Genomic DNA, 22,805 nt, shown 5'->3' with positions numbered 1-22,805 from the left:
GAAAGAGAGGGAGAGAACCCCAAGTAGGCTCTGCACTGTCAGGGCCTGACGTGGGGCTCAAACTCACTAACTGTGAGATCATGACCTAAGCAAGCTGAAACCATGAGTCCAACGCTTAACCGACTGGGCCACCCAGGTGCCCGGACAAAAACCTTTTTTTATTTTTATTTTTTATTTTATTTTATTTTATTTTAATTTTTTAAAATGTTTATTTTTGAGAGAGAGTGAGACAGAGAGACAGAGCGCAAGCAGGGAAGAGGCAGAGAGAGAGGGAGATACAGAATCTGAAGCAGGGCTCCAGGCTCTGAGCTGTCAGCACAAAGCCCGATGTGGGGCTCAAACCCATGGACCGCGAGATCATGACCTGAGCCGAAGTTGGACCCCCTGCCCAGGCGCCCCAGGACAAAAACCTTTTTTAAGAGTAAAACTTTATTGAAGTTATAATATAAATGCAGAAAAGTACACTGATTGTAAGTTTACAGATACTTGTGTAACTATAGTCTAGACAAGAACTAAAATATGGCCAGCATCTCCACAGTGAATTTGTGATAAACCAAATGTATGCAGGATTAGTGATGGAAAAACACAGGCTTTGGAGTCAGGCATGCCTGGGATTGAATCCTGCCCCCCCCCCCGCCCCCTACGCACTAGCAGTGTGACCTTGGTTCAGTGACTTCATTGCTCTGAGCTTCAGTTTCCTCCCCCTGTAAAATCAAGGGGCATATATAACCTCTGCCTTACAGGACAGTAAGAGATTAAAAACTGAAAATGTACCCAAATTGCTAGGCACAGTGCCAGTAGGTAGTGGGGACTCAGCTGCTCTCCATGATGATGATGTTGATTGATGGTGTCACTGCAGCATCTTCTGGCACATGGGACCGCAGACACATTTTCACTTTCCTCCCTTTGCCTTTCTCTGTTCCCAGCCTCTGTACGATACTCTCCAAGGTCTCTTCTGACTGTGAGGAATCTGTGATGCTCTGATGATGCAAACCTCAGCTGACACCTCAGGCACCTGATGGGAGGCTGGGTGGACAGATATCTATATCCAGTGGGACCATAGCCAGATCTTTCATGTTTAGGCCCCTGGAGTGTGGCTTTCAGACTCCTGGTCAAAGGCTGATTTCCCAGAGGTGGTTGGAGTCTGGGGCTCCATTAATGGAGCTGAAGTGGCATTGGGGTCAGCAGAACTCAGCTTCAAGAGTGTCTGTCCTGGCATCTTGGTGAATTCTTACTCCTGGCCTCTGGCTCTGGGAGTGAGGATGGCCCAAAGGACACACAGCATATGCATATTAAGAGCTGGGCCCTCATGGGATGAAGGTTGAAAGTGACCCTGCCACCAGGTTCAATGGCAGTTGCAGGGACCCCTGCAGACAGGCATTAAGACCCTTCACTTTATGAGACCCAGGGCTGGAGGCAGAGTGTGGGAGGGAGCAGCCCAGAAGTTCCTTCCAGCTGGAAGGGGTTGTTGCCAAGAGGAGGCAACCAGGAAGGACTTCCTGGAGGATGCCTGGATGAATGACCATGGGAAAAGGAGGAAGGGTCTCCCCGGTGGAGGAAAGAACGTGTGCAGAAGCAGAGAGGCAGGGCTGGCTGCCATGCCCTGGGAGCCTGGATCCATTCATTTTGACAGCTCCCAAGGATGAGGCTGAAGAGCCAGGTGAGATCAGGCTGTGAACAGTCTGGAGAGTCAGACTGAGGTGTTTGACTTGCTTTATCAGAGAATGGGGGACCACCGAAGTTTCCTCCATTGAGGAAGCAGAGCAGGACAGCTCCTAGAGATTTGCTCGGTGGAGACTAGCATGTGCACATTTGTCCAGACCTGCATTGTTTTGGGCCAATGATGGCAGCCAAATGTCCAAGCCACTTGAGTGGGCTATGAGGGCCCCTAGGATGCCCAGACCTGTGCAGAGGCCTGGCTGTGGGTTCAGAAGAGGGAGAGGAGGGGAAAAAGGAGGAGAAGGCAGAGGGGGAAAGGGAGAAGTAAGACTCCCACCTTTGCCGAACTGCAGTCTTGTTGGAGAAGCCAGAAAGCCTCATGGCAACTGAGCTCTGAATTCAGAAGTGGAGACAAGAGATGTGGGGTCTAGCAGACCAGAGGAGGAGCAGGCTGGGTAGAGCACAGGTGGAGGAAGCAGGCAGGGTGAACTTCCTGGAGGGGAGGCAACCTTTGGAGGCTTTGGAGAGACTGAGGGTACCGCAGGGCACGCTCAGCCCTTTGTGGGTATTCTCTCATGTCTTCCTAGGAGCTCTAAGAGGTGGTACCAGTATTATCCCCATTCTACAGAGGTGGGAACTAAGGCTCAGGGAGATTAAGGCCTTGCTCAGGGCCACACAGCTCCTGTACACATTAATGAACCTCCCCCATCCCTGCCTCCGGCCCCCTCCCCAAAGGTAGCTATTGCCCTCACACTCTTCAGCAACACCACACTAGGTATAGAAAAATGCTTTGTACTGTGTGACCCCCCCCTGCCCCAAGCAGCTTGGTCATCGTTCCACGCTAGAGTATGTCCTAATGTGGGAGTGTGAGGCTCCCACGGTCTGGGCTGGGAGGTTCCAGGGGAGGGGATCCCTAGGGACTGCAGTGCTTCTGGAGACTTCCTGGAGGAGACTGAAGGGGCATCTGGGAGGGAGAAGTCCCTGCCAGGTGAGTGCTGCTGCCTGTCCACGCTGCCTGTTCTCTACACCCAGATGCAGCCACCCCTCAGTGCCTTCCAGAGAGTTCTAAGGACCAGTGAGAACAGCCTTCTCAGGGAGATTGTCCCAGGCCTGTGGGTCACGCTGCTCTGGGAAGTTTGGCTCTGGTAGTTTCCTCCTGAGACCGAGACCAGCCTAGCTCTCAACTGCCTGGGGCTGCAGCTCAGCCTACCCAGGCCCTCCAGCTCTCTGGGACCAAAGCCAGATGCCCTGCAGCATTCTTGCCCTGGAATACCCTCCTAGCCAGGACCTTGCCCTTAACCTCTCTCAGTTTAGGCATCCCCTTCTCCAGGAAGCCTTTTCTGAGCCCCACAGGCTGGGTTAGGACTTCAGATGATCTATACCCTTGCTGACTAAAGGAAATGTAATGTGAGCCACATGGGATTTACAATTTCCTAGTGGCCACGTGGGAAAAAAAAGCAAAAAGAAACCAATGAAATATTCAAATAATATATTTCATTAACTCAATACATCTAAGATATCATCACTTCAATACAGAAATTATGAGATATATTACACTCTTTTTAAATTAAATTTTCGATGTCCAGTACGTGCTTTACAACACTTCTCAATTTGGTGTCAGTCACATTTCAAGTACTCAAGAGCCACATGTGGCTAGTGGCTACCATAGTGGCCAGCACAGTTGTAGAGGCGGGGAAAGGGCATAAGGAGTGACACTCAGGGTTTGGCATCAGACAGACGTGGCTCTGCCATTTATTAGCTGGGTGAGCTTTGGAAAGTCATTAACCCCTTTGGGCCTCACTTTAGCTGTGAAAGGAGTTAAGAGTTTCGATGTTGGAGAATTATTGGGAGCATTAAATAAATGAATGTATGTCTGGTGTCAGGGACAGAGTAAGTGCTCAGAAAATGGTGGGGATTCATCTTACAGTACCCTCTGATGTACGGGCTTATGTGCCATGCTCTGCCACTGGACTGACTGTAAAGCCAAGGACAGAGCCTACCCAATTCCTCTAGCCTGCCCTGAGCCCAAGGCCTGGCTCATTATGAACAGCACTGCTTGCTGAGTGAAAGATTAAATCCTTGGGCGAGGAGTCCTCACCACCCACCCTGCCCACCCAGGAACCAAGGGGCCCCCGGTGGCTGGGAATCACAAGACCATGGACTGCCTGGGGTGACCTTGGCAGAGGGCACTGAAGATAAAAGAGGGAGTGGGAGGGGCCCCGCTTGAAGGGTTTTGTTTCTTCTCTGCCCCACCAGTGGCCTTGGGGGGCTGTGGCTGACCTGTGTGCTTTGCCTTCTCAGCCAATGGAGCCAGTCACTTCTATCCTTCTCCTGGATTTCCTGTATCCTGGCACTTTTACATCAAGTTCCCTTGAGTTAAAATTTAAGAGAAAAGAATTTCTTCTGCCTTCTAGGCAGACCAGAGAGGGGTTGAGTGGTCCTCCTTTCTCTTCTGCCAGCATTTGCTGATCTCCCGTCACAGCAACCCAGTAATAGAGATAGGACAGGAATAATTTCTCCCATTTTACAGATGAGAAAACAAGCTCAGAGAGGTCAAATAATCTCCCCAAGTGGTAGACAGTGGTAGAATCAGGGCTGGAAGCAGAATTCAGAGCTATGGGAACTGAAAAGACCCTCTTCACTGAGTGGATTCCTCTTTATCCACTTAGGCTCCTAGCATTTCTCTATGGGTGCTTTCATGAGATGTAGTCATGTTGGGTCCTGTTCCTGTGCCTCAGTTTCCCTGCCTAGGGAATGAAGGCAGCAAAGTAACTGAAGTATTAATTTCAACTGATGCCTGTAAAGGGCCATGTGTTCTTCAGAATACCCCCAGCCCACCCCCCAGCCAGATTTCTCTGGAAAATGCTATTATGGGTAAAGTGAAAAGTGGTCTAGAGAGCTAGTATGACTGAGCAACTATAACCTTGGACAGGTCGCTCACCACTCTGGGCCTCAGCCTGCCTATTTATAAAATGGGGATGATATTATCTCACAAGATGTTGTGAAGATTGTACACAAAAGTACTTTGCAAACTGGAATGTCCTAATAGAAATGTTAGTCAACAATAATAATAGAAGTAGAAATAATGATAATAATGAAGATGCGCACCTTTCTGTGTGGTCCCACTGACCTGGAAGGAATTGGGCCTTTTGGGTATAAATCCAGAATGATGTCTGGGAATGGCCTGTCTTGGCCTTTGGAATGTAGCTTGGATTCTTCTGGGAAAGTGAGAAGCTCCCATCTGCTGAGGAGGGTGGGAAAGTGGCTCTGACCCAGGGGGGAGGGGATGGGGAGGAAGGGAGGGGAGGAGGGGGGTCCCCGAGAAGGAGAGTGAACTAGGAGGCTCTGCGCTCTGTCCTGCCCACAGGGGCCCAGGGTTGGGAGGGTCAGTGAACAGAAGACGCTCAGAGTCAATCCAGAATGAAAGTACTAGCCTGTAGGAGCCAAGGATCTTTAGCAGATGTGCCTAAAAAACAGTAAGTTCATCTGGTGTAATTCCTAAGTTTTACTGATCCTTTCACTCATTCATTTGAATAAATGCATAGTGAACTGAACTGAAACAAAGCATCCCCAGTGGCAAAGTAACTTGCCCAAGGCCATGCCCCTGAAGCCCAGGGGAGTTCCTGGGGGGAATTTGGGAAGCTGGGGGAATGAAAAGTCCAAAGGCAAAAGAGGACATCTGAAAGGAAGTCTGCTCAGTGGGGCTCCGGTCCTTCTGTGAATTGGCCCTGGCCTGATTTGTTCATCTTCCCGGCGCCTGTCTAGAGCAGGGGCACGTTCTCTAGGACTGGGAGGAACTGGCTTCCTTCTGTCTGCTCTCTGCCCACTCCTAAGCCTAGTGGGCAGCAGGGAGAGTGAAGGGACAGGAAGCTGTGTCTTGGGAATATCTAGTGAAGGAGTTTGTCATGTTTAAAGTTTGTTTTTGGTGTTTTTTTTTAACATTTATTTTTGAGAGACAGAGACAGAGTGTGAGCGGGGGAGGGGCAGAGCGAGAGGGAGACAGAGAATCTGAAGCAGGCTCCAGCCTCTGAGCTGTCAGCACAGAGCCTGATGTGGGGCTCAAACTCATGAACTGCGAGATCATGACCTAAGCTGAAGTCGGACACTTAACCGACTGAGCCACCCAGGCGCCCCAGGAGTTTGTCATGTTTAAGTTGGAGAAGAAAAGACTTGGTGTGGGGGTAGAAAAAAAGGGACACAATTGTTATCTTGAGTTCTCTGAAAGGTGCTGGGCAGAAGGCATGGCCTCATTCTGTGGAGGCCCTAGGGGTGATTAGGACCTAGGGTGGAAGGTCACCATGATGGAGCAGCCACTTCTGGTGGGAGAAGTGGAAGGAGGAAGTTGCTTGTCCCTGAGTGTGCAAGTAGAGGCTAATGCTGGTGAGTTGACACTGGAGGACACAATCCACTGGTGAAGCTGACACTGAGAGAACTGCAGCTTAGGGGGACAGATGGCTTGGCTGCATGTCTGGGCTGCCTCCCAGCTTTGGGCCTCTGTAGTTTCCAGTGTGATGGAGTCTGGGGTGACTAGAATACTGGCTGGCACACACTAGGCACTCAGGAATTATTTGAAGAATGAAAAAATAGATATGTATGCCTGGGGGGCGGTTAGGGAGTAGGGGTCATGTGGGCTGCAAATGGGGACCATGGGCAGAAGTCTCTGGAGATCATGTTGGGAATTACCCACCATCTTCCCTGGGGCTTTCCCCCATGAGATGGGACCTTAGAGATGAGTACTTCCAACTTTCTTTGATTGTTTGCAAACCGGGGCCCAGAGTGGGAGAACAACTTGCCCAAAACTACTGGTCAGGACAGTGGCAGAGTGACCTCCCTCTGCCATTTGAGGTCCTGGCCTATGGACCAAAGGAGTTGGGCGGTGTGGTAGTTGGGACCAGCTTTTTGAGTTAGTGCTGCTGGAGAGGAGGAACAGGGTTTCACTTGGTTTTGAGTTATCTCAGTGCCACAGACCCCCTTGGCCACCCCCACCACTTTCCTGGAGCCTCACACAAATCCAGAAAAAAAAACCCACATTTTTACACGGGCCCAGCCCCCAGTTATACTTAGGGTCACTGCCACCAAACCACATATGGGCAAATGCACACATACACACACTCAGAGACACACAGGATCCCAGGAGACTGCACATACCTCCTCCCAGATGGGGGAGGAGCCCTGTGTCCCACGGAGGTTGTGCTGCTGGGGAGGTGAGGGTATCCGGCTCTGCTTGGTGGGCTGGGAGGCCCACTGAGGCTGAGTCACCCCTTCTGAGTCAGGGATCCTCCCTCCTTCTCCCCTCCCCCTCCCTCTGTCCCTGCTAGGCTCCCAAGAGGGGTTGGCCCAGAGAGGAGGGACCAGGCTGGCGGGGGGGAGGGGGGGGGCGGGGACGCAAGAGTTGGCTCCGTGGCTCCACCGCGGTCCCGCAGTGGTCTGGGAACTGCCGGTGGCAGCGCCAGAGAGGAGGTGGCCTGGGAGCCTGAGAGAGAGACAGAAGGCAGAAGGAGAAGGAGGCTGGCAGAGAGGAGGCGGAGGCAGGGGCAGGGCCGCCGGAGGGAGCAGGCAGGCGCGCGCGGCGGCCGCCCCTGGACTGGGCGCGGAGGCCGGGCGGGGGCGGGGGCTGGCCGCGCGTCGGGCGCCAGGCCCGGGGCTGTGGGCACAGTGCCCAGCCCCCGGCGCACGCCGAGCCGCCGCCGCCGCCGCCGCTGCTGCAGTCGGCATCCATCAGCGGGCGGGGGTGTCGCGGAACAGGCTGCTCCGCAGAGCCCGCCGTGGTCCCACGCGCCCGCCCCGCCCCGCGGCCTGCCGGCCCCGCAGGAGCCGACGGGGCGCCCCCCGCCCAGCCTGCTCGAGATGGGGACCCCTGGGCTCAGGTAGGCATGAGGGGGGATCAGGTGGCACGGCAGGCTGGGGACTCAGTGCATGTAGGCCCAGGCTGCAGCCCTAGGGAGGACTGGGGGCGAGACCGGGAGGAACTGAGTTTGCGGGCTGTTGGCCCCCTGGCCAGTGTGGGGGAGGTTCTTGCTGTTCCTCCCTACCTCCGGGTCTGCAGCCTCCCGAAGGCCTGGAGAGAGAGGTGGGCAGGCTGTGGGTTGGTGGTTACTGTTGGGATGCAGGGCTGGTGGGTGCTAGGCTCCCTAGCTGGGCCACTCTGTTCTCGGAGACCATTCTTGCTGCCTCTGTGGAGGCCCGGGGCTACTGGGTCTCTTCCTCCAAGCTTCAGATGCTGCAGGCCAGTCTCTTGGTTGGAGGCCGAGGTACTGGGCAGCTGCTGCCCTCTTCCTCACCGTCTGGTTATAGACCTATCTCCACTCTGGGCTCACTTCCCACCCCATCTCCCCTCCAAGTCTCCCAAAACTGGGCAGATGGATCTTAGTCCTGGACCTCTGTGGTTCTGGCTTGGTATTGTTCTGGCCAGAGTCTGCCCCCACCAATTAGAGGGAGAGGACTTGTGGGTCCCAGTTGTGTCTTGCACCTTTGTGCTTAGGAATGTCCAAGGGCCTAAGAAACCAGAGTCTTGGGGACAGGTATGAGGTGGGGGTGGAGGGGGGGAAGGATGAGTGACTACAGCTGCCAGGGTACTTACCAGGTGCTGAGGCCACTGCTTGGCAGAGCTATGGCCCCAGGATGGTCCTTGGGGACCTTGAGGGGCTGGACAAGGACTAGGAAGGAGTTCTGAAGATACTGGTCTCCTTGTCAGCTGCGGGCCTTGGTCCTTGCTCCCTCCCCCCAGCTCTGAGATGGCATTGGTGGGGGAGAGGCACTACCACGTGTTCCCGCCTTCACTGCTGGATCTGCATATCATCTCCACTGCAAAGGTGGGAGTGTAAGAGGGCTGGATTTAGGGCCTCTCTGGGGCTGTGTGGGGTCTGGCGGCTCCAATTCTCCCCCACCTCCCAGCATTAGGAGTTTTCCAGAATCAGGGGCCAGGTTGAGAGTTGGGGACAGGAACCGTGCCCCCAGAAGCTCCTGGAAGACAGTGCTGCCTGACCTGGGCAAGGGTGAGGAGAATAGAGGCGGCTATGTGCCCGCCTGCCCACCCATTCCTCCAGATGGAGCCTGCGGCAGAGGCAGCCTGTGCCAGCCTCCTCTCTGAGCCACCGTGGCCCAGGGAGGCGCTGCCAGCTCCGTGCAGCGATGAAGCTGGCTTCTGCTGGCCAGCCTGAGGTCATGCCTGCCCGGCAACCCAACGTACAGTCTTTGTGGTATACAGAACATGGTCCCTTGGGGGGCACCTCAAGGTGGTCCTGGAAATCAGTGCAGGGGGCGTTGTTCCTATTAAAACCCTTCCTGGGCCACACAGCAGTTCCCTGGGCTCAGCTCTGTGAGCTTCATGGAGCTTTCATAGAACCTGCATGAGAATGATGCTTGTCCATGTAGTCCTCACTTAGTAAATACTGAAAGCTTGAATGAGGCCTAGAGACGAAGAATGACTTGTCCAAGGTCATGTAGCAGCTGAGTGGGAGGGATAGCACTAATGTATCCAGGTCTTCTAGCTCTTGGTTTGAGGTTCTTGCAGCCCAATCTGCTTCCTTTTTGCCATGGCTGTTCCATTCACAGGGCTCTGGCAGGGGCTGGACATTATAACCTGGAGCCTGAGGCTAGGGTCCTTAGGAGCCTTAGGAGGGGTCTTGCATTGGCCTCCCAGCCAGTGTCCCCAGAAGGTGAAGAGGAAAGGTCAGGCTGCCTCACAGATAATGGGTCAGGGCTGAGGCAACGGGCAGCTGGTAGCCCTTGACCCTCCTGGTTATAAATGGAGACAAGAGGATGTTGGATGTCCAGGGATGTTCTAGGCCTGAGCCTCCAGAGGCAGTAGATAGGTCTCCTGACTGGACTGGCTGAGGTGGGAAATACCTCTGCGTTAGCTCCAACATGGATTTCTCTGTGGGCCTCTCTGGGCTTCTGTGTCCCCATTTATTAAAAGGTGATAATAATCTCTATCTGTAGTAGTAACAGTGATTATACAATTGGGGTGACGGCATTTATTTTTATTTTTATTTTTATTTTTAAAATTTATTTATTTATTTTGTGTGTGTGTGTGAGAGAGAGAGAGAGGAAGAGAGAATCTCAAGCAGGCTCTGCACTGTCAGCACAGAGCCTGATGCGGAGCTCGAAACCCACGAACCGTGAGATCATGACCTGAGCCGAAGTTGGACGCTTAACTGACTGAGCCACCCAGGCACCCCAGGGTGATGGGATTTATTGAGCACCTACTGTGTGCCAGTGCTTTGCATATCTCACAGCGATCCTGTCAGGTATTATCCACTTTTTACAAATGAGAAACTGAGGTTCAGAGAGGTTGTGTCACCTGCCTGAGGCTACACAGCTGGAAAGTGTGGGACTGTGTGTGTCCAGAGCCCCTCTCTCTTACCATGACATTATACCTGGGGCAGTGTCTGGGAGTACCAGGTTGGTGTCTAGCAGAGCCAGACGACTGATTTGCCAGGGCCAGTCCAGGTAGAGAGGTCTGTGTTGGGTGAGGCAAAGGTGGTTCTGTGGCCCAAGTGCTCCAGAGGGGTAGAGGTAGAGGCAGAGAGGCACTAGCTAGGAGCCCTGAGAGAGGGCTCACCTCGGCCTTTTGCTTCCTGGCCAGGATCCCCTAGAAGTGGGGCTGCTCGCTGCCCCCACTGGCTGTCAGGGAAGTCTAGTTAGCCCCCACACTCATCCACCCCCACCCCCACCCCCACCTCATTCAATAGGACCCTAAAGACCTGAAAACACAGGATGAGAATGCAGGGGGATCAGCTGGGACTGTGACGAAGAGGCCCTATAGGGAGAGGACGTGCATCTGGGTGGATGAGTAAGGTGGGAGAAGGCTGGCAATGCTTCCTTTGTGGGTAGGAGGCTTGTGGATAAGAATAGTAACAGCCGGCATTTATTGAGCACCTATTACATGCGGGCATTGTTTTAAGGGCTCACGTGTACAACTCAAATAATCTTCACAAACCCCTGTGAGGTAGGATTCTTCTCATTTCACAGATTGAGGAAGCTGAGGCTTGCAGGCAGGGGAAAGACAGTTGCTCAGGGTCCCATGGCTAGCTCATAGGGGATCCCTGATCTAAATCCAGGTGGTGTGGACCAGAGCCGTGTTCCTCATGGCATGTCATCAGCCTGCAGTTTCTTCTCAGAGGTCATATTCAGTTTTGTTCAATTTGAAGAATATTCTCTGAGTACCTCCTGCAGGCCCCGTGTCGCCTCTGAGGAGCTCACAGTCTAACCAGAGAGGCACAGACAGGACACAGGGAAGGTAAAGGGCAGTGTGTTCCATATGCTGAGCATGGATTCCTATTTTGGTGATCAGGAGCTTTTGTGCTGGGCATGAAAGGTCAAGTGGAATTTCAGTAGCTGTGAGGGAAGGGCACCCTCAGGTCAGAGGGGAAGGAAGTAGGGACGCCTTTGATGAAGAGTGGGTGGTCTGCTATGCATGGGCAGCTGGCACAGGGGGCTGGGGGCACTGGGAGGTGACAAAGTCAGCTCGGGTTTGGGTGTTCGCCAAGGCTCTGGAATCCACCAGACCTGAGCTCTCGTCACAGCTCCACTGTGTACCAGCCATGTACCCTCGGGCACATCACTTAGCTGGCCTGAGCCTCCGTTTCCTCATCTGTAAAATATGGATAAACACACCTATCGTGTAGAGCCCACGTGTGGTTGCTGTTATATAAAGGACCTAGCTTGCACATCCCAGGGACTCAGTAAACATTACTTCTCTCTCCCTTCAGTCCCTCTTGAACATCAGGCTAAGGTGTTTCCACTTGACAGGAGCCTGGAGGCTCTTTGGTCTGCATGGGGCATGCATGCACTGAGGCATGACAGAACTGTTTGGGAAGGTCCCTTTGTCGACTGTAAGAACCACAGGAGGGGGCGGACTGCAGCCTTGCCTGAGAAGCATCAGCCCTGTGGACTTGGAGGGCTGGGGGAGGGAGGACGTCTACCACGTGGTGGGTGGCTTAGCTGGTTGGGGTGGGGAAGACCACAGGGGCCATTAATTCAGTTTGAGGCCTTGTGAGTTTAGGATGAAGAACTGTCTCCCTTCAGTCATTCTGAAGGTTGCAAGGCATCTTTGTGCATCTGGGTTTTTTTTTCCCCCCTTTTGAATAATTTCCTTTGGATGAATCCCCATCAGAGTTTCCTGTATAATAGCAGCAAATTGGGACTAAGTGCCCAACAATAGGAAGATGATTGAGAACGTTTTGGAACATCCAGTGGATAAAGTAATATACAGCCATGAACAGCCACAGAAATACTTATTTTTGCAGCGTAGGGAGCTGTGTACTTGCAAAGCTCCTTTGCATCCTTTATTCATTTCATGTTCCCTGTGACAGGGGTGGGACAGGGGTTAGATTCCTCTGGGGCCCTGAAGAGATGCAGGTTGGGTTCTCATCCCCTTAGGGGCAGGGCTCACGATTTATTCATTGCTCTCTCCTCAGCTTGTAGCTCAGTGGTTTGCAAATGCTTGTCTGGTTGAAAGAATTGATTGAAAGAACAAAGCAGAGGGGAATTGACTTGTCCAAGGCCATCCAAGCTATAAGACCCAGGACCTGTTCTCCTCATCCTTACCTGCCACATTCTTACCACTGAGTAGCTGTGCAGAGGAGTAGGATGGAGGGGTTCCCAGCCAACAACTTGGGATGCACACAGACCAGGGCTTAAGTCTACTTTCTGTCCTTATGAGCTGCCACACTTTGGCAAATTGATCTTTTAAGCTTCGCTTTCCCTATGTGTAATGTAGACAGTCCAAGTACCTGCTTTTAGGGTAGTTGTCAAGATTAAGTGATTTAAGGCATGTAAATCTCTTAGCTTGGTAACCAGCACATAGTAAAGTACCCATGAATATGAACTGTGATGATAATGATACAATAATGTGGAAATATATCTGATGCAATTAATGTTCAATGGAAAAAAAAACCCATAAACTTATAAGCACTCAGATTATATTGGTGTAAAATTAGATATGACCATGGATAACATTGGAAGAGAACAGGCAGAAAGGGAGCTACAGCAGGTGTGATAGGAGGTCAATAAGACTGATCAGAACAACTCTTTTATTTATTTATTTATTTATTTATTTATTTATTTATTTATTTATTTAATATATGAAATTTATTGTCAAATTGGTTTCCATACAACACCCAGTGCTCATCCCAAAAGATGCCCTTTTCAATGCCCATCACCTACCCTCCACTCCCTCCCACCCCCCATCAACCCTCAGTTTGCTCTCAGTAGAACAACTCTTTTAAAAAAGACTTGATTTCTGGAGTGCCTGGGTGACTCAGTTGGTTAAGCATCTGACTTCAGCTCAGATCATGATCTCAATGTCCATGAGTTCGATCTCCGTATCAGGCTCTGTGCTGGCAACTCAAAGCCTGGAGCCTGCTTCAGATTCTGTGTCTCCCTCTCTCTCTGCCCCTCCCCTGCTTGCACTCTGTCTCTCTTACTCTCAAAAATGAATAAATGTTAAAAAGTTAAAAATACTTTATTTCTTCTTTAGTTTTAATTTAAAAAGACATATATGAAAATCTTAATAATTCGGATGTGTATTCTCCCCTTGTCTCCCTAACCAAAATCCTTTCCAGAAGTAGCCAATGATAATAATATGTTTGTTGTGGGTCCTGCCAGGGTATTTTCTTTTTTTTTTTTTAAGTTTATTTATTTAGTTTGAGAGAGAGAAAGCACACATAAGCAGGGGAAGGACAGAGAGAGAAAGGGAGAGAGAGAGAATCAGGCTCTGTGCTGTCAGCGTGGAACCCAACATGGGGCTTGATCCCACCAACCATGAGATCATGACCTGTGCCTAAATCAAGAGTCAGACACTTAACCACCCAGGCGCCCCCTGCCAGGGTATTTTCTATGCCTACATAAGCATACAAACCAGAATGGGACCATAAATTATATCATTGTTTTACAATTTGCATTTTTTTCATTTACATTTTGACATCTTTTTAGGTCAGTATAAAATCCATCGCAAAATTTTTCACAAGTACGTAACTTTTGTAACTCATTTAAAGACATTTTTTTACATTTATTCATTTTTGAGAGACAGAGAGAGACAGAGCACAAGTGGGGGAGGGGCAGAGAGAGGGAGACACAGCATCCGAAGCAGGCTCCAGGCTCCGAGCTGTCAGCACAGAGCTTGACACGGGGCTTGAACCCATGAGCTGTGAGATCATGACCTGAGCCGAAGTCGGATGCCTAACCGACTAAGCCACCCAGGTGCCCCTGTAACTCATTTTTAAAAAATGGGTGTATCCTAGTTACTTTGGCCAGTGCCCTGTTGATGGACATTTAAAGTTATTCCCAATTTTACTCTATTCTAAATAATGCTGACAATGAACTCTAAGAATGTTTGAACAATTAAAGAAAATGAAGTGAAAGAAGGAGTCAGAAACTGTGAGGCCGTGAGGGCTGCCTGGGGAGGTCTACAGGTCTGCCCCCACCCCACCACCCCTGCTTCTCAGCAGAGCCTGGGGGACAAGGATACTGAGGACTGGCCTGCTCAAAGGGTGGGGATATCCCAGGGAAACCCCCTTCTGTCACTGACCCACTATGAAGCTCCCTTGTGGAACTTCCAAATTCTCTTTGGATGCTACAAGCTGCTGCCTGGGTCATGCTGCCACTCACACCTTGAGTGTCCTTGGACAAGTTCTTTGCCTTCACTTTACCCATCGATGTGATGGTGACAACCTTACTGATGAGAGCCACTGTTGCCACTTACTGAGTGCTGTGTGACAACATGGTGCCAGGGCGAGCTTCATATGCATTCTCTCATTTCTTTCACACTAAATGCCTTTGAGGCGTCGGGGGTGTTATTCTCATTTTGCATGCTCAAACTGGCTCTCAGTGAGGTTAAGTAACTTGCCCAAGGTCCTCAAGCCAGGATTCAAACTCTGGTCCAAAGCCTGCTCATAACTGCTGTTCCATGTTCCCTCTCACCAGCTGCTGATCGGTGAGGTCCAAGTGAAATGATGATTATAAAGGGATTCTTTAAATTGTAAACCACCCCACGTGTGGGAGGGGTTGGTACTGCTGTTATTATTTCTACATCCAGAGCAACGGTAGCTTTGGTTACATGGTTGACAGTAAGTTGGAGGTTGTGGGATGTGGCAGGATTGAGGGGGAAGAGCACGGGACCGTCAGCCAGCAGATCTGGGTCCTAGCGCTGGCTCTACTTGAACTGACTAGCTTTGTGACCTTGGCCGGCCAACCCAGCCTGGGGAATGAGCCCATCTGCCCTGTGTGGCCCTTGTGCAGCTCAAAATGAGACAAAGCCTGGAAGGCGGCCAGCTCATCACCTGGCTTTCAGAGGAAGACCCGCTACGGGGAGGTCTCTGTCTGCCTCTGCAGTCATCAGTGTGGTCCAGGCGGGAGGCATTTCTCTTTTCTGATGCCGTTACTCTGCAGTCCTGGGCATATCATGCGGTCCCCAGCCCACAACTGCACATTCAGCCTGTGGCTCCGTGGTGGCACATGAACCCTTTGGGCAAGAAGCCAGTGCTGACGGGTGGCAGCCTCTTCACGTTGCTTGGTTTTGTTTAATGCGGTGCCCATGGGCACCGCCAGCCTCTGACAGACTGCCATCTCCCCGCTACCGAATGAACGACTGCGGGCCCAGCTCCTGTTTTAACCCCGCAGCCTCTGTCAGTGGCTCCTGAGCCTTGGCCAGGAGGCTACACAGGGCCCCAGAGGCAGCTGTCTCAGCCTGCGCCCTCCTCCCTCGCAGCAGGGAGGCATTTCATTCACGTCCACCCAGAGGTTGTCACTCTGGGAAGTGAATGCTCTGTGCTGGGGAAATCCCCGTAGGAAGGAGCATCATCTCTAGAGGGGAAAGAGTAAGTCTTAATAGGCTCGTACTCCCTGTCTCTTTTCTTTTAATTCTTTTCTTTTTCTCCTCTGACTCCAAAAGTAATACATGTTCATAGGGGAAAAATTGTGAGACCCAGAAAAACCCCCTAAAAAGCCGAAAGGGAGAAGTGTGTAATCCCTTCTCTAAGGGAGTGCTATTGTTCACACTTTAGCCTTCTGGCTTAATGCTCAAGGTGAGAATATCTACTATTTCTTGAGTACTAACTGTGGGTTTTGGCATGTGTTAAGTGCTTTAGGGGCATGATCTGGTTCAATCATAGTAACCGTGTGAAATAGGCATCATCATGAATTTTACAGATGAAGACACTGAGGCACAGAGAGGTTAAGAGACCTGTTTACGTTCTCCTTGTCTCCCATTTTATCCCTGACCACTAGATGATTCTGCCTTTTCCCGATTTCTTCTCCCCTCCCTCTCTAATTCGTGTGTTTGTTTAGTGTCAGGAAGTGTTATCAGTCAGATTCTGGCAGAAAACAGAATTCCACTCAGATGCTTACACTAAGGAGTTGTGAATAAAGGTGTGGGCAGGGTTAAGGGAATCCACAAGGGTACCCACAAAGTAACAGTGACAGAAGCTGTTTTCACCGTTCTGCCTGAATGAGCAGAGGGAGGGAACAGTATTACCAGAAATCAGTGATGGCTGGACCTGTACAAGTTGCTGACACAGAGGGCTCAGCCACTGCCAGAACCACAGGGAGGGAAATTGGGAAGATGTTCCCCAACTTCCCATTGGCCTTTAACTCATGCCTCCCATTGGCCAAACCCAACCAGAAGTCAGCAGGCAAGGAAGCTCAGTCCAAGGAGTCAGCCTCCCGCTTCTTTGAGCAAGGCATAGACCTGGAGGTGCAACAGCTCAGGAGACATGGTTGGAAGGGGATGGGAGAGATGTGCCCCCTGAATTCCCCAAAAGAAAGAAGTTATCTTGGGAACTGTGATTTTTGAAAACATCATTCAAAACAGAAGTCTCACTTGCTGCCTGGCATTCTCTTGATGTTTTGGTGTCTTTCACACCCTGTCCATCTCTCTCTCTTTCTCTTTCTTCTTTCTCCTTCCTTCCATTAGTTCCTACCTGGCTCAGAATTCCCAAGAATGCCTGGGCAAAAGTCACAGGTGTGCAAGATTTAGAAGAGAGCCTTACTGGCTAGGGAGTAATTGTCGTGACCATAGACACACATGGCTGTATGTACCCTCATGATGTTCCACTGCTCTGCACATGCATGCAAAGACATGCTTCTGGTATATATCATCAGCATCTATAATATACTCTTCCTAAAATATGTGACTTTAACTTTTGTATCTGAAAGTCCTTGGTTGTCTGTGATGTCCTTTGTCTACATGGCTGTACTCTGAAGTGCGGGGACAGGGGTTCTCATCCCTGTTTGGCAGATGAGGAAGCTGATGTTTACAAGGGGGAAGTGACTTGCCCAAGACCCTTCAGATAGGAAGTGGCAGAACTGAAGCAAGACACAGTGGTCCTGACTCTGAACTCAGTTCTTCCCAGTGTATTTGTCTTTCACTTTTGGGAAGTTTTTCCTTAGCCAGCCTCACCCTTTGGAGAAATTAGTACAGGCCTCCTGAGGCTGCTAAAATGCCATGGAGTGGGAGGGACTTGGGAGTCAGAGAGACTTGGCACAATCATATGACCTTGGGCAAATCAGCATACCTCTTTGGGTCTGTGTGTCCTCATCAGTAAAATAAGGATGATAGTATCAGGAGTTTGGATGGAAAAGTCAGGTGCTTAACGTCTGATAAGTCATCAGGACAGGCTGGCTGGCTGGTAGCCGCAAAGACTCCCGAGGTGAATGCAACCCAGGTCTCTGTCCTCAGTTGAGTAGACTTAAAACTTGTCTTGTTGGTGTTTTACCCACCCATCACCCACTTGTCCATCTACCCATCCTTCTGACACCAGACCCCCTGGGTTTCACTTCTGGTACTGCCATGCACTAGTGTATGATCTTGGGCAAGTTTCTTAACTTCTCAGTGCTCCGGTTTCTTCTTTTATAAAATAGAGATAATAAAAGTACCTATTATAGGTTATTGTGAAGGTTAAAAGAGTTCAATTGATATAAAGTGTTTAGGCTGGTGCCTGGCAAATGGCAAACTCTGTAAATGTTAGCTTTGTTGGTATTTACCAAGAATTACACTCAGTCCTGGGGATAATGGCAAATGAGTCAGATAAAGTTTTGTTTTTATGGAGTTGATGTTCTAGAGGAATAGAAACAAGTAAAAAGAAATACGTTTCATTTGTGATAGTTGCTGTGGAAAAAAAAAATACCAAAACCACCCAACTGGCATGGTTGCTTAATCGGCCCAGCATTTCTGTTTGGGGTAATGAAAAATTTTGGAAACAGATAGTGGCAATTGATTGTTGCACAAGGTTGTGACTAATTCACATCATGGAATAGTTACACTTAAAAATGGTAAAAATGGCAAAACCAAAATAAAATAAAACCAAGCCCTATATCCAGCATGCTCTCACCAAAAAAAAAAAAAAAAAAAAAAAAAAGGGGGTGGGGGGAAAGACCTACTTAGAGAGGTCAAGAGGTGCATGGATTGAGGTCTTAAGGATGAGAGCTGCCATGCCAAGAGATGGGACAAGCCCACTGTCTATGTGGGCAAAGCCCCACAGCAGGGGCTAGCCTCTTGTGGTTGAGGAGCAGACAGAAAGTATGACAGGCTCATAGCGATGGTGGAGCTGATGCAGCGGCCATAAGCAGGGACCTTTAACTTTGATAAGAAGCTTGTATTTTATTTTGATAGTAACTCATTGAAGGTTTTAAGGAGGGTCTCCAAGAAAATGGACAGCATAGGAAATACAGTCAATGGTGTCTTAATAGTGTTGTATGATGACTGATGGTAGCTACACCTGTGGGGAGCATAGTGCCATATAGTTGCCCATTCACTATATTGGGAAATGAAGGTAATGTGGTGTGTCAACTGTAACTTGAATTTTTAAAAAATGAGGACGCCATCCAGATGGAGTTTACAAAAGATCCCTGTGGCTGTTCTGAGGAGAATAAACCCTAGAGGGGCCCAAGTGGCCACAGAGAGTCCGTGAAGGAGGCTAGGCAGCCATGGGTTGCCAGTGGCTTGGGCCTGTGCTATGCCTGTGGGGATGGAAAAAAAGAACAAATCCAAGTTACTGGATTCAGAGATGCTGATTCACTCTAACCTTGGCTGTAGGGTCTGATGTATAAACTGGCTGGTTCATTTTTAATGAGTTGGTGCAATTACAGGCCAAGTGGATATTGCCTTGCCTGGGCTAGGATGTCCTCTCCCAGCAGGCCACCCAGATGGAAAGCCATAGTGCCCCTGGAGGGGGAGCCAGGGGAGCCAGCCATTGGCAGCAATGTTAAAGAGTATCAAATGCTGCCAGCCTTCTGGACTTGCCTCAGATTGGGCTGTGCCCCTTTCCTCCAGATGGGACTGGTGTGGCATTTACTTCTCTGGCTGGCCTTTCTCCCTTCGAATGCTGTGCATTGATTGGGTTTTCATATGTTAGTGCCATCAGTCTGGCCTTTCTGGCCTCTGTTTCTTCCTTCCTTCCTTCCTTCCTTCCTTCCTTCCTTCCTTCCTTCCATGTTTATTTAATTTTGAGAGAGAGAGAGAGGCACAGAATCCAAAGCAGGCTCCAGGCTCTGAGCTGTCAGCACAGAGCCTGATGCGGGGCTCGATTCCATGAGCTGTGAGATCATGACCTGAATGCTTAGCTGACTGAGCCACCCAGGCGCACCTGTTCTCTGTTTCTTACAACATCTCTTTCTCTATCCGTTCTGGGCTGGCACTTCTTTCTCTCTCTCTTTTTTTTTTAAATGTTTGTTTATTTTTGAGAGAAATAGCATGAGTGGGGAAGGGGCAGAAAGAGAGGGAGACACAGAATCCGAAGCCGGCTCCAGGCTCGGAGCTGTCAGCACAGAGCCAGACGTGGGGCTCAAACCCATGGACTGTGAGATCATGAACTGAGCCTAAGTCAGACCCTTAACCGACTGAACCACCCAGGTGCCCCTGGGCTGGTACTTCTGAACTCCTGGCTCTCAGACTACTCCCTGTTTCTCATTACTGTTGGTGATTATAGACCCTCTCAGGGTTGTTTTATTGGGGACACACCATGCTCATTGCTCTGTCTTGGTTAGTTTCCTGAATCTCTACCACCACTCTCAGAGGGAGGGAGGAGTATCTCCATTTTACGGATGAGGCGACTGAGGCTCAGAGCATTGAAGTCACTTGCCCATGGTCACAGAGTGAGCCAGTGGTGGAGCCAGGCTTCAGGTCTGATCTAAGTCTGCCCCCTGCACTGGTATCCTGTGGGGTGTCCATGAGATGATGGTGTGTTGAATCCCTGACCCTGGGCCTGGCCTGCAGCGGTGCTTAGTGATGGGAGTCTTGCCCTTTCCATCAGAGTAATGCTTACGACTCTTGCAAGGCTGCCTGCCGCACCCCCCAGTTCCCTCACTTCTCCCCATCTCCAATCTGTTCCACCTGCCAGGCTCACCTTTTATAGGCTTCTTGTTCTGAGGTGTCAGGATGTCAAAGCCTCCTCTCTGTCCTCCGCACAGCCCTCCTTGTTCCCCATCTCTGGACATTTGCCTACTTGGTGACTCAGCCCAAGTGCCCTCCCTGCCATACCCATAGTTCTCCCTTTTTGCAAAACCTAACTCCACTCCCTACCCTGTAAGCCTTTTTTTGGGTACTCTAGGTCATACTCCCAATTGCCAACTCCCCAGAATCTTCTAGAGGCTGACACATACACCAATAAATCTAAATCACATCCTGCCTGGGTGTTTAGCCATTTTCTGGGTGAGCATCACACTCCTGTGTTGCAGTGAGATGCAAGGAACCAGCACATGCTTCCCCTGGGGCCCCCCGCAGTGCCCAGAGGGCTCCCGTAGTCTCTGCTGGCCTGGGTCTGGGCAGAACTGTGCCCACGTGACTGGCCCTGGCAGAAGCCAAGGCCAGGTTCCTGGCTTGCTTTCTGTGGCCTAGTGAGAGAACCATGCTGTTATCCTTGGACTTGTCAAATAAAGAAGGATCTCATCATAGCCTTAAATAATAATAATAATAATGTTACTTTTCTTTTAAATTCATAAAAATTTTAAGTTTAAGCGGACTTTGTCTTCTTCTCATCTTGTCATACCAAGCCCCATGCATTGGTATTTTTTTAACCTCTAATTTTATTTTTTAACCTCTAATTTTTTTTTAAATCAAGAAATCTCCAAGTGTAATAGAAAAATTGAGAATCACAGTTAAACAGAAAGAAGGAAAAATAATCTGTATTCCTGGCATCTAGAAACAACTATAATTAATACTTTGTTGAATATTCTGCATCTATATAGATGTATTCATCAAAATCGGGTCAATCTGTACAAGCTGCTGTGGATCAAGCTTGTCATTCAGACATTTCCATGATCTTTTACATCATCTTTTTTTTACTCTGTAGAAAGCATGAGCCATCATTTATCTAACCAGGCCTAGGCCGTGGGGTTGTTGGTGGGGCTCATGCCACCTGTTTGGCTCCCAGCCTGGGCTAGAGTGCTTTCTCCTTCCAGTTGATTCTGTTCAAGTTTGCTTGAGGCAGCAGAGTGAGGTGGGAAGAATAATGGCCGCAGCGCTCGGATCTGGAGAGACAGGAGGCTGGATGGGAAGGAGAATGGGTGGGAGGGACCAGGGAAGATCTGTCTGCCTGTCAGTCATTCAAGTCTCTTTTGCTGTCTGAGTCTCACCTGGAAAAGAAGAGACTGAAAGACTTCCTCCTCCTCTCATGTGTGGTGCTGTTAGCACCAAGCATTCCCAGCCAGCAGGTCGTGCTGGAGAGCTGGGCAGGGGAAGAGCTCAGATATTTATTTAAGACTGCTGTCCTGGCTGTTTGATGCAGGTCCCGAGAAGGTTCAGGGAGTACAGTCTGAAACCAGACCGAAGTGGAGGGGAGGAGTAGATGCGCCAGAGCCTCTGGGCTGCCTGGGGCCTATGAAGGTCATGTGGAATCTGCTTCTCACAGCAGAAAGCCTACAGCTTAGTCTGTAGATTTTTTAAAAATCTTTACTTACTTTTGAGAGAGAGAGAGAGAGAGAGAGAGAGAGAGAGAGAGAGAGAGAGAGAGAGAGGCGGAGTGCCGGCGGGAGAGGAACAGAGAGAGAAGGAGACACAGAGTCTGAAGCAGGCTCCAGGCTCTGAGCTGTCAGCACAGAGCCTGACACAGGGCTCGAACTCTCGAACTGTGGGATCATGACCTGAGCCAAAGTCAGACACTTGACTGACTGAGCCACCCAGGCACCCTGTAGATTTTTTTTAATGCAAAATTAAGTAGTAAATTTGTTTTAAGGGTTCTTCTTACAGACCTTACCTAGCATAATGGCTGATATCCTCAAGTGCAGGTCTAGAAGAGATCTAGACCCAAGCAGACAAGTCTTATTCTGACCCTATGATGCCATGAGCTCTCCTGGAGCTGCTTCTATTACTTTGTGTCCTGACACAGAGTTGACACTTGGTGTCACATAAGTGACAGAGAGCCTTTATTTAACTGTGGCTTTAAGGTGAGCCACAAAGTCCAGGGTAATGACATGAGTGGAAAGCATTTCTGGGTGGGGATGAGACAGTGTGACCAAGGCCTTCCCTTCCTCCTCATCTTACTTCTTAATAGCTGCATCAGTAACAACAAACCCTTTCATTTGTGCTACAAGTTATAGCTTATAAAGTGTGACCTGTTCAGGGCCCTAGAGCTCTTGTCTGGCCTAGTGGGGCACACAGGGCCCCTGGCTTTCTGTCCAATACCCTTTGCTTTGGGCTGGGCTGATGCTTTCTGAATGTTGGGAGAGAAGCTGAAGGAGAAGAAGGGAGTGTGGGGTAAGGGCTTAGAGCATGTGCATAGCACAAGGTAGGGCCAATGTCCGTCTGTCTCTCTGCTCATTGGAGGCCTCCCATGGTGGATGGGTTTGGGAAGAGACCTGCCAGGTGTAATCTGAATCTTTCTCATTTAATATAATGGAATTAGAAGGAGGCTCTAGACTCAAGGGTGAGGGTTACTGCCCATTTCTCTGTTCCTCGGGTTTTGGCTCAAACTTTTTTTTTTTTTGAGGATCCACGCTGATTGGGGTCAGGAATAGGTGCTTTTGCCACATTTAAAAAAAACCCAATTTGTGAGTTACAAATATATGTATGTTTAAAATTATACAAGAATTCCAAAGCACATAAAGTAAAAAATGAAGTTCTCTTTTTTATCCCACCCTGTGGAACTCCCACTTTTTCCTTTATCCGTTTCTCAATTATTAACCTGTCTTAACATTTTGGTCAGTATCCT

The 22,805-nt window shown here is 49.9% G+C and overlaps 1 protein-coding gene across 18 annotated transcripts in view; it reads left to right on the top strand.

Annotated features, from left to right (window-relative positions):
• Nucleotides 1-7,018: 7,018 nt before the first annotated feature.
• The window catches only part of EPB41L1 (erythrocyte membrane protein band 4.1 like 1), a 72,800-nt gene continuing 57,013 nt past the window's right edge, over nucleotides 7,019-22,805 (top strand). For 2 of the 18 annotated variants that reach the window (XM_027070002.2, XM_027069993.2), the window contains exon 1: nucleotides 7,021-7,526. The gene's annotated coding sequence lies outside the window, so the exon portion shown is untranslated. Of the gene's footprint in view, nucleotides 7,527-22,805 lie in introns of all 18 variants that reach the window. The other 16 variants (XM_027069995.2, XM_027069991.2, XM_027070007.2 and 13 more) reach the window with 13 other exon arrangements.

This window comes from Acinonyx jubatus, chromosome A3 (genome assembly GCF_027475565.1).
Source record: "Acinonyx jubatus isolate Ajub_Pintada_27869175 chromosome A3, VMU_Ajub_asm_v1.0, whole genome shotgun sequence".
In the NCBI taxonomy this organism is placed as follows: domain Eukaryota; kingdom Metazoa; phylum Chordata; class Mammalia; order Carnivora; family Felidae; genus Acinonyx; species Acinonyx jubatus.
The sequence above is the reverse complement of the archived record's forward strand: the minus strand, read 5'-3'. Positions and strand labels throughout refer to the sequence as shown.